Below are 12,484 nucleotides of genomic sequence, written 5' to 3'. Positions count from 1 at the left end.
TTATTATTTCGTTTTTTGATATTAATTTTTTTAATGAATTGGAACCATTTGAAGCCATTTGCTCTTGTTCTATCTACAATAAGTCTCTAAAATATGTTGAGAATTAATAAAACTTAAAATAATGTTGAAGAGTAAACACTATTGCATACTCAAGGGTAAAACTTATGTTTCCCCATTATGGGGTCACATGTGCAGTAGGACTTACATGCCCGGCTAGACTTAATCACATAGAGAAAATCTGCTACGCAAGTGATAGACAAACAACTTACAGCAATAGAACTGCAGCCAGAACAATGCTCATTCGGTTTTGGTGATAACTGTATAATATTGTGAAGTACATTAACTGAATTATAATAGTTTGCTTGACTTGATAATTTTTGATTATCAAATTTCAAGCGGACTATACAAATATATTTTATTTTTTGTTTCATTCCTTTTATTTTATTAGTTTTAAGTTCAAGTATGTCCAGACCGGCAAACAGGAATACTATTTCCTCTGCTGGATTACACAATTTATTAGTTGTGTAATGTATGTATGTTCATTACGGCTATGTAATTAATGTATATATACTCTGGTATATAAATAAATAAAATAAATACATGAATAAATATAAACATGTAGAACGTAAGCAGAGTAAATCAGGTCTATAGATAATAAATGTCTGAGAATGAAGGATCATAATAAACAATATACAGGGTAAGGAAAAAGTATGGATACCCCGGAAAATTCGGAAAACCCCATGAGATTAGTCATGAAACAAAGGTCATACCCTATGTAACTATCAACGAGAAATCCAACGGTGACCTGCAATTTGACCTTGAACCTCATTTTCAAGGTTATTTCAAGGTCAACCTTATTTTTTCATATGGGAACCTCTATTTTTTATACTGAAATCAAAAAGAGCGATAAATTTTACGGGTGGGAATGATTCAAGTCCGAAAATATCGTAACTCCAAATCCTCCTTTTAGCGCTATCTAGGAACAACGACGTGGACGTAGAAGGAATCTGTTCCCTTCGAGGAGCTTTTTTATAGTGAGTTCCCCTTGCCTTTCACTTCGGGGTGCTTTTTAATAGTGAGTTCCCCTTGCCTCTCACTTCGGGGTGCTTTTTAATAGTGAGTTCCCTTTGCCTCTCACTTCGGGGTGCTTTTTAATAGTGAGTTCCCCGCCTTTCACGTAAATGAATTTACAACAGATGTTCAAATTATTCTTCATTCGCTTCTTAACAGTAACCAATCCTATTGTAGAATGATTGAGTTGTATTTTGGATCATCTGCCGTGGAATGGCATTAATTTCTTGAACTATTCTACGTCTTAATTCTTCAAGAATTTGTGGATTACTTCTATATACCCGATATTTTAAATACTCCCTAAAAAAATAGTCCAAAGGGCTTAAATCTGGAGATTTTGGAGTCCACTTTACTGTACCTCTTCTACCTATCCATCTATCAAAAAATGTTTTATTGAGGTATTGTCTGACATTTACATCGTAATGAGCTGGAGCACCATCTTGCTGAAACCATGTATTTTCAAAATCATCATCTCTTAAGGCCTGAATAGCTGGAACAATTTGATTTCGCAAAAGTTGTTCATAACTTACAGCGTTCAAATTTTCTTTGATAAAAAGGGACCTATTATTGTGTCGCCTACTATTCCTGCCCACACGTTTAATTTTTTAGGATATTGAGTGTAACTTTCTCGCATCCAATGATGATTTGTATTGGACCAATATCTAAAGTTATGACGATTGACTTCGCCATTTAATTTAAATGTTGCTTCGTCTGAAAAAACAATATTTTGTAAAAATATTGGATTTTCAGTAATCATTTGAATCATTGTCTCGCAAAATTCTACTCGACTATCAGGATCATCCTCACTCAATTCCTGCACAAGTTTCATTTTATAAGGATAAAACTTGTTTACCTTTAAAATTTTAAGAACAGATTTTTGATTGATCTTCTATTGTAAAGCTACTGATCGAGATGATTCATCTGGATTTTCCACAAAAGACAGTAAAACATCTAAAGATTTTTCTTCATTTGTTGCTGTTCGTGGTCTTCCAGTAACAGAACGATTTTTAATAGACCCCGTTTCTTGAAAACGTTTTAAGGTTTTTAAAACTGTGGATTTAGACAAAGGAGTTTCGCCATCGCCGTTTCGAAACGTTCTATTAAAGAGATTAACAACATTAGTATACGACCTTTGCTGATCACCCCAACCCCGTATCATTAGAAGAGATATTCGTTCTCTTTCGGACAAACGAAACGTTTTAAAAGTTTGAAAAAAACAAAAATTTAATATTGTTATTGTAACTAAAAAAAACTATGAAATATTTGACGAATTTGTCGAATATGTTTTTTTTTATTGGTGAAGTATTTTTTTTTCGAGAGCCTATTTACTATGAAAACAGCAAAATATGGTTTCAACTTTTAATTAGTAGAAGTCAAGGACAAATAAGATTTTAAAATCTAAATGATAACAATTTTTTAATTATTATTTGTAAAAGCACTTCTATTTTATTTTTAAATTTTCACTTCTTTCACATGCCTTCAAAATTATTTTGTATTTCTAATAAACAATTAGCTTTACAGCCCATGAAAGAGGAGAAAACGTAACTTTTGACGAAAAAAAACGTGACTTTCCAGTTTTTGACAATTTTAATGATATTTTATGTTCAAAGTAGTGACTTTCTATTTTCTAAAATGAAAGGTGAAGACTGCGAAAAAAATGAGATCCAGATGAATTGTACAGTGTGAAAAAAGAGTTGTCTTCTTTTTTCAAAATTCTAAAAAAATTCGAGAAAGACATATCTTCAAATTGCTTTTTATTCGTTTTCTAGCAAAAATCAACCTTGTTTTTGTATTTTTAAAAAAATATTGTTTTTTCAGACGAAGCTACATGTCTATTAAATGGCAATGTCAATCACCATAACCTTAGATATTGGTACGACAAAATCTTCATTGGATGAGAGAAAGTCACATTCAATATCCTCAAAAATTAAACATGTGAGCATAAATGGTAGGCGATACAATAATAGGTCCTTTTTTTATCACAGGAAATTTGAACGTTGTAACTTTTGTGAAATCAGATTGTTTCAGCTATCCAGGTGTTAAGATGTGATGATTTTGAAAATACATGGTTTCAAGGAGGATTAGGGGTCACGCTATCTTTGAGTCGTTCCCAACCGTAAAATTTATCGCTCTTTTCGATTCCAGTATAAAAAATAGGGATTTCCATATGAAAAAATAAGGTTGACCTTGAAATAACCTTGAAAATGAGGTTCCAGGTCAAATCAGAGGTCACAGTTGGGTATGACCTTTGTTACATGACTAACCTCATGCAGTTTTCCGAATTTTCCGGGGTTTCCATACTTTTTCCCCACCCTGTATACGTATATACTGTTCGATGTACAATCTTACGCAAAGAACACATATGACATCTCCGTCTTGTACTTTGCTTTGGAAAATGGCGGCTGACTAATCAAGTAGGAGGATTATTATAAGACGATATGTTTGCAGAAGGATAAAGTTTCAACAATGAGCGAACTACCTGTAATCGAAACGAAGGAAATGATGTAGCTCCTTGATTTCTCATTTTATAAAATGCATAAGCATTAGATAGATAAAAACCAATAAGATAAAAAAAAGCTTTAGATACCATTTCATTGTTTTTTACACTGATTCTGTGATAGATAATTATCTAACAATATTATTGATACCACCCATATTTTTATTGTAATCTTGAATATGTTTTGGTTTTATATTATGTCTTCATTTGTTAGATGACTTTTTGTCCAGTTGTACAGAATTCAAGTTCGTGCACACTTGTAAGCATAAGAACGCTACGTTTGTCTTTCCATCTCACTGCCATCCACTAATAACTATGAGAGACTTGTATTTTACCTTGGACTAATTTGTTTTCAAGCTTTGGCATTCCTTTTCTACTTGATTTCACCGTACCACACATACATGTATCACAATAATGTAAAAATTCTGGCAAAATAGGAGATGTATACCAATTATCTATATATACAACATGACCCTTATGAAAGTAAGTCTGTAAAAAGTGACCTACAATATTACAAGTAACACCAAAATCAAACTTCTGATAATCAGTGTCTTTTCCAGTGTAAACCACAAAATTCAATACGAATCCTGTCTTGCAGTCTACAAGCATAAAGAGCTTGATGCCAAAGCGATTTCTTTTTAACGAAATATATTGCTTGTATTGAAGCCTACTCGTACCTTTCCAAAATGATAAACTTTCATCTATGCACAGATTTTTCTCTAGAATAAGAACTATTGAAAATTTATTTTGTACGTGTTCTATTATAGTTACTAGCTTTATTATCACTAAAGAATGATTTACAATATCTTTATTATTATGAAAAGGTAAACATCGCAGGATTTGAAAAAATCTATCGCGAGACATTATTTGACCAAAAATTGGAATGTACATTGAAAGATCTGTAGACGAATAACTTTGCACATTTCCTTTCCAGACCTGGTCCATTAGAATCGAAACGCTAAAAAAATTTTCCAGTTCTGTTTTTGTGACAGGAGATTAAGTTTTCATGTGGAAAGATTTAGTGATAGGATTTTGAGTTTCATAACGATTTGTCTCCTCTACGAATTTCGGAACAAAGAAGAATCACAAAAATGATTGAAATAGTCAATTGATTTATTTGAATGTTTTGAGAAATTAAAAAACTACTTATTATGTATTCAGAACATCAAATTTGATCTAAGAACTTTAAATATTCTATGTTTTTGGAGTGGTCCATATAGCGACCACCCTCGCAGCTAAAAGGTTAGTGTTAGTGTAAAACTGAAATAAACTAATTCACAACAGATGTATTTAGGGTCATTAACTCGTTTATTTATTGTTATTTTTAAGACCCGTGACCACGATAAAATTTTCAGCGTAAATAACGATAATGACTTTCCCGAGGTAATAAAATCAAACAGAGGTTAGATTTGGATTTCGCACATCAACACATAGAGATTTGCTAGTCCTTATGTTTTACTTGAAATTTTTATATGACTATGCAATGAACTTTAAACTGAGGTGATAGGTCAAAATAACAATATGTAACGTTAGAGATAAGTATGTATTAATAGGTGACGGTTAATGCAGCGTATCTACAAACGTAGAGTAATCTCCACAGCCATGGAACATTTGGACTGTCCTTCTCAGAGGATGATCCGGGTTTTATAAATAATTGAAACTCATGATTAAGGTTAAATAAAGAAGCATGTTATATATTGTATATACAAAAGGGTTAGGGCCGCGGGTCAGGATAGCGCTTTCGATCATCGGTAAGGGCGTATGTACGCGAGCCGTCGTTATCATTTCACACTTTGAGTAATCGGGAGTTAGGATTAATAGAACGAAAATGTAGACTAAATTTAGATGACTAACAAGCACTACTTATCGTACACAAGGAGAGAAATTATAAATCAATCTGAATAATCTATAAGCTTAACCAGCAATTATCGTCGCATGGAAGGGATTTCCCTCTCTTCCCTTCTCTCTCACTCGAACATATGGTATACACATACTTTGCACACTTTCAAGCTCTTAGGCCGCACGACTCTCTCTCTCCCTCTCTTTTATTTATCTTTGGCCTGCTGAAATACAAAATACATAGCGAAAAAGTAAAGAAATAGTATGAGATAAAAGACAAATATTAGATACATATATACATAAAAGTGAGAGGGGGGAAGGCGAGAGAAATGCAAGGAGTTCAGCCTTAATTCATTATAAGGTATACACCATATTTTCTTACAAAGACAAACATTTTATTTATATAAAAGCTGAATACAACAATAAAGCTATATCAAAGAAAAACTTAATAACTAATTTTAAACTAATATCTTTTCTATAAATTATATCATTATTTGTTCATTTGCTTTAGTGACATCTGCTGTATTACTAGCAAGGACCCCCTCCCTAATCCGACCTCACTGATTTCGATATTTTTTTGATATATTATAGTTCATGAAAAAATAAGACAGACATATTTTCTTTTATCGGCGGAAAAATAATTTGAGGGAGTGAAAACCGCCCTCAAAGTAGATCCCTAAAAATAAATTTTTCAATGTCTTTCAGCTGGTAATAGGTATTTTACGATGAAACAAATTTCATATCACTTCTCATGTGAATATGAAACTAGAGTATGCAATTCCGAATAACGGGTGCAACCCTTATTCTTTTTATTCAAAATTCTACTTTTTTATGTCTATTTTTATGAAATCAAAATAAGTTAAACAAATGGGAAAAAATATTACTGTACATCAAATACAAAAAAAAGTTTACCTGTTCAAGCTTATTCTTCAAATCATTCTAAAAATTTAAAAACCACCTCAAAAATATGTTTTTTAATACACTGCAGGTTCTACCTAATAATTTACTATAAAATACATTATGTATCATTTCTAATGTACAAATAGATCTGTCAAGTGTAGTTTCAACCAGGAGGGCTGCAACACCTGATATTTTTTCATTAAAATTTCTACCTTCTTCGTACCTATTTTTTTTTTTTAATTTCATACCAAGCCAAAAAGTTGGAAAAAAATATTACCGTGGATAGAATACAAAAACAAAGTCAACATATTCAAGATTATTTTTTAACTACCTCCAAAATATAAAACCACCTTCAAAAAAAGTCTTAGACATATCGTTGAAATCTCTTCAAAAACAAATAAGTTACGAGGTGTGTTCAAAAAGTAAGGTGACTTTTCAAATTTCACGGGCAACGTACTTTCGATTATTTTTTTGTTTTGTTATGTTAGTACACTTTTCCCGAACATCTGTACCAAGTTTCAAGTGTATAGCATTTTTTGTTTGGTTGTGAGAGGCGTAAAGGTTATAAGTGTTTTGCGTACTCGGCGATTTCTTGCTATCGAAAAATATGGATCAAAAGATTTGCATCAAATTTTGTGTAAAAAATAAAATAAAATGCTCCGAAACACTTGAAATGTTGACGGTGGCATACGGTGAAACTATTCTGAGTAAAAAAAATGTTTACAAGTGGTACAAACTCTTCCAAGATGGCCGGGAAGATGCCAATGACGAGCCTCGCTCTGGACGCCCGAGTACGTCAACAACTGATGAAAACGTTCAAGCAGTGAAGAAAATTGTTCTGGAAAATCGTCGAATCATTATCAGAGAAGTTGCTGAGGATGTTGGTATATCGCTTGGCTCGTGCCATGAAATTTTTTCTAACGTTTTGGGCATGAGACGTTTGTCAGCGAAGTTTGTTCCGAAATTGCTAAATTTTGACCAAAAGAACCGTCGCATGAGCATCGCTCAAGAACTGTTGAATGACGTCAACGACGACCCAGATTTACTCAAAAGAGTCATAACTGGTGACGAATCATGGGTATATGGTTATAATATCGAAACCAAAGTCCAATCGTCCCAATGGAAGAGCCCAGATGAGCCAAGACCGAAAAAAGCACGCCAAGTTCGATCAAATGTCAAAGTTTTGCTCACTATTTTCTTCGATTACCATGGCGTGGTGCATCAGGAGTTCTTACCATATGGATGTACGGTCAATAAACAGTATTATCTTGAAATTATGCGCCGTTTGCGAGAAGCAATACGAAAAAAACGCCCAGAATTGTGGAAAAACAATTCATGGCTTTTGCATCACGATAATGCCCGTGCTTACTCATCTTTGCTTGTGAGAGATTTTTTGGCCAAAAACAACACCACAATCATGCCTCAGCCACCATATTCACCGGATTTGGCCCCATGTGACTTTTTCTTGTTCCCAAAACTAAAGAGACCTATGAAAGGACGGAGATTTGCAAAGATTGAAGAGATAAAGACTGCATCGCTGGAAGAGCTCAAGGCTGTACCAAAAAGTGCTTATGAGAAGTGCTTTGAGGATTGGAAAAACCGTTGGCATAAGTGTATTGTATCTGAGGGGAATTACTTTGAAGGGGACAACATAAATATTGATAAATAAATATTTTTTCTTAAAAATACAAAGTCACCTTACTTTTTGAACACACCTCGTATAATTTTATGTGTTTTTTGTAATTCTCTTCTAACTCTTCTGAAGTTTTCAATTTTCTTCCTAACGTCATCCGTTTAAAATATTCTGCTTTTGAGAAAATCTAAGGAAACATTTTTTTTGTTTAAGAAATAATATTATATGATTTTATATATGAGAGCAAGATACAATACTAATGTATGAAAATTAAATTAATTTTTTAAGCTTTTTTCATGTGAAAAATATAGATTCCGGTGTATTATTGCTAGCAATAAATAAATAAATAAATAGTCATTATATGAAACTTTTGACAGTGGAATTAGGTAAAGAGCATAGTTTCTCGACTGCGGAAAAATTATGATATATGTATGATAGTATTATCATAATTGTATTTATATCCCACTATTAGTGGTTATGACGGCTTCCAGTTATTTTCATATCATAAATGAGTTAGCCATTTTTCATCAGTAGCCATTAAAACATTCTTGTTGTAGAACGTATTATATCAACATACTATTGAATAAACAGCGTAGTTTACTCCATACAGATAATAATAAGAAACTATTTCGTTATTTCATATTCCATACGTAGTACGTAAGTATTATTTAAATATTCTTTTGTTTATACAAGTTAAAAAAAATTAAAAATACACTGGTTATGAGGATTAAATAAATACAAAAAATGTATTAGTGTTAAATAAATTATCTCTCAATGTTTTCTAATAAATATCTAATTAAAATAGATAATAAAAATCAATAATATTGATTAAAAATCAATTAAGAAAGTAAAAAATTCGAAATATATTGTCTGTGACGGGGCCCTGGCTAGAATAGCCGGCCCTGTCTGGCTCGCTCTCTCTCACTCGCAGCTCGCTCCTTCGATGTTGCCCTGGCGAACGTGGTGGAAATTACGAACCGATACCGATGCTCGCACCGCTTTATTTCAGACTCAATACCTGAGCAGGACATCGTCATTGAGAGCCAATTAAGAGCGAGAGCGGCTGCGGCAGGCAGAAGAGAGAGAGATTGACGCCTCGCGAGTAGAGAGTAAGTGAGCGCGAGCGACCTGCGGCGATCCGCTCGTGAGAGCGAAGCCGCCGGCATTGCTCGAGCCGGCGCGCAAGCGGTTGGGGAAAGAGTTCAAGCCGAGATCTTGAGATAGACGGTTCGATTTGACGGCCGAGCGTGCGCACGTGAGAGAAAGCCGAATAGTCAAGTCAAGACAAAGGAGCTCGACGACGCTGAGCGGAATACAACCCGGAGAGGATTTCTATCGATACCTGAGGCATCGTGGAATCCAATTGGATCTGCCACAAGCCTGCCAGCAGCTCCAGCAGTATTTCCTGCCAGTCGGTCTAGCAGTATTTCCTGCCAGCAGCACCAGGAGCGATTCTTGCCAGCAACCTTCACCAGGTCAGGTCGTCTCTCTTTCTCTCTATTTGCGAGTGCATAACGCGTCGGCGAAGTGCTTGCGATCATCCGTGAGCACGGCAAAATCGGCGAACAAGACGAGTCCCTCCTTTGTAGTCCTCTCAAACTATTGTAACGTACCCCCGTGCGATTGTCCGCACGAGCGCAGGCACGCGACGCGTAATCCCGCGTCATCGCTCTTTAGATTGTTAGACGTTGAGGAATAAATATTGTTAACGAATATCGGGAGTGATCATTGTATGCGCCCGTTATTCTCTTCCTCTCAATCCAAAGCCCAAAACGTTAGTTTAGAGACGAGGTCCATCGTCACCGTTCAGAGAAGCGAAAGAGCCTCCCTTACCTTCCCCTTTTAAATAATTTGCGACACGGCGCTTGGGCAGGGGCCCTTGCATGATTCATGGGAATTATTAAAAAGTATATTTCCCCAAAACGCATTAAACTTAAAGAATAGTGTCACATATCTGATAAACATACTAATTAAACTTTTTCATTTCAAAATAACAAATGACAATTTAGCCTATAAACTTTTTGAATTTATTATTAGTTTACTTTCAAACTCTACGCATACCTAAAAATAAGATAAATTATAAAGACATTCAATTATTGGATATCGTAACCTAAAAGTGCGAAAATGACGATTTTTGCCTATATTTGAAATTATGTAGCACCATGACATTCTCTATACACAAAAAACTACAAACGACATCTTAAAGTAATAGTCTAGTCCTTTCAAATACCGTTGAGTTTGCTCAAATAGTTTTTTTTTTCTTTGAGATATTGCATTTTAAAGTTTTTCGATTTCATGAATATTGTACCTCTCAGAACATACGGCTTTGAACGTTTCGACGTCGAATTTTGTATCAAGCGACTTCAATCAACTACTGTTTTACAAAGAAATTAAGATATATACCATAGACAAGCTATCCAACCTTCAACCTAAATTAAATCATTTCCACAAATTCTTACAACCCTTAAAAATCACCCCTGCGAACCTCCAAATACGCTAACTCTAGGTAGAGCGAGTTTAATCGACTGCTATTCTATGAGGAACCTAAAATCTCAACCACAGATGGGTTAATATGTTTTCTCCTTGATGTACCCTATCCCCAGATACCCTTACAACCCTCATAACCCGCCCCTACCAACCCCCAAGCAGGCTAATCCACCTAAGCTTTGCTAAAGTGAGTTTAATTAACTTCTTTTCTGTAATAAAATGAATATCTCATTGACATTGTCTCTGATATACCCCTCCTCAGGTAGGGATGGTTTATAAGGATTGTAAGGGTTTGTGGAGATGAGGTATATCAGGGTTAAAATGGGTTAGCCTATCTGTGGTTGAGATTCTAATTTTCTTATAGAAAAGCAATTGATCAAACTCGTTCTACCCTGGTTACGGTGGGTTAGCCTGCTTGGGGGTTAGTAGTTTATAAGGGTTGGAAGGGTTCCTGGGGATGTCATTTAGGTTGAAGTTGGGTTAGCCTGGCTATGGTATATATATTAATTTTCTTGTAGAACAGTAATTGATTGAAGTCGATTTATACAAATTTCGACGTCGGAACGTTCAAAGCCGTATGTTCTGAGAGGTACAATATTCATGAAATCGAAAAACTGTAAAATGCAATATCTCAAAGAAAAAATAAACTATTTGAGCAAACTCAACGGCATGTAAAGGGGCTAGGCTGCTTCTTTAAGATGTCGTGTGTAGTTTTTTTGTATAGATAATGTCGTGGTGCTACATAACCTCAAATATAGGCAAAATTTGCCATTTTCACACTTTTAGATTAGGACATCTCAAAATCCTGACGTACTGGAGCAATTCTAAGGCCGGATTAGGTTTCAGCGCCAAAAATTCTTCGGGAAACCATGTACGATTTGCTTGTGCAAAAAATTAAGGAATTTTTGTAGGATTGTGTTATAGGTTTAGAATACATAATAATCAAAGCTTTGAATAACTGAGTTCTTAAATTCAAGAAAGCTCATAGAATAATATTCCGGAAAATAAATAAGTTTATAATTAAGAAAATACTAGAAAATAATTTAGAATTAATGACTATAGTAGATACGATTATTGGTGATATTAAAGCAGGCATAGAAGTAATTGGAATTCATAATATATCTTATTTTGATTAGAGCAGATTCCAACTGGAAATGCACTTCGAAAGAACGCGAGCGGTCAAAGAACAAAACTAGTATATTATTTGGCAATCAAATTCTTCAACAACGCACAAATATTCCTGGTTCAAGAGAGGTTACATTACTGAAAAACCAGAAAATTTGGACAATGCTGTTGCTTGCAGTTTTGGAGGTTTCTACAATACGCATTGTGAAATAGAAGGATGCAAAAATGTGGCTATTATATATTACGGTTGGTACAAAAAATCAATATGTTTCCAGCATTTTTATAAAAAATATCATTGTAAGAACTGTGTAAATAAATAAATCCTAATTTTCTTGATCTTTTTCAATTGGCATCAAACAATGTAACATATTATCGAATATAAAAAGTTCATTACCATGTTAATACATTTGAAAATACTATACTTGACATTTTATAAATTTAGGCATAAAAGAGGAAGAAATTTCAACCAAGAAAAGTAGGGATGGTAACCTTTGTGGTCGGAACTACATATGAAAGTTGTATTTTCACATTACATATAATGCGCCATGTCATTTTATAGTTAATTATAAACTATAACTAATTATAAGCCCCATAATTATAACTAATTATAGGGTGGTTTGCCCATTTGAGGGTGGTTTTAAAAGTAATTTAGAATAGTTCAACTATATTTTTGTATTCTATCCACAGTAATATTTTTTTCCAACTTTTTGGCTCATTATGAACATTTTTTTTAAAAAATAGGCACAAAGAAGGTAGAAATTTCAATGAAAGAAAATAGGACTTGTAAACATTATGGTCGAAACTACATGTGACAGTTCTATTTGTACATTACAACTGTGCGCAATGTATTTCATAGTAAATTATCAGCTAGAACCAGCAATGTATTAAAAAACATATTTTGGGGGTGAACTTTGAGGGCGGCTTTCATCCCT

General features: G+C 34.0%; 1 protein-coding gene across 3 annotated transcripts in view; it reads left to right on the top strand.

Moving 5' to 3' along the window:
• Positions 1 to 12,484, top strand: part of LOC131675263 (epidermal growth factor receptor substrate 15-like 1) — an 875,349-nt gene that overhangs the window by 356,347 nt on the left and 506,518 nt on the right. The window lies entirely within an intron of this gene.

Source organism: Phymastichus coffea, unplaced genomic scaffold (genome assembly GCF_024137745.1).
Source record: "Phymastichus coffea isolate CEN01 unplaced genomic scaffold, Cenicafe_Pcof_1.1 PCOF00018, whole genome shotgun sequence".
NCBI classification, from domain to species: Eukaryota; Metazoa; Arthropoda; class Insecta; order Hymenoptera; family Eulophidae; genus Phymastichus; species Phymastichus coffea.
Note: the sequence above shows the minus strand (reverse complement) of the source record. Positions and strands in the feature narration are given on the sequence as shown.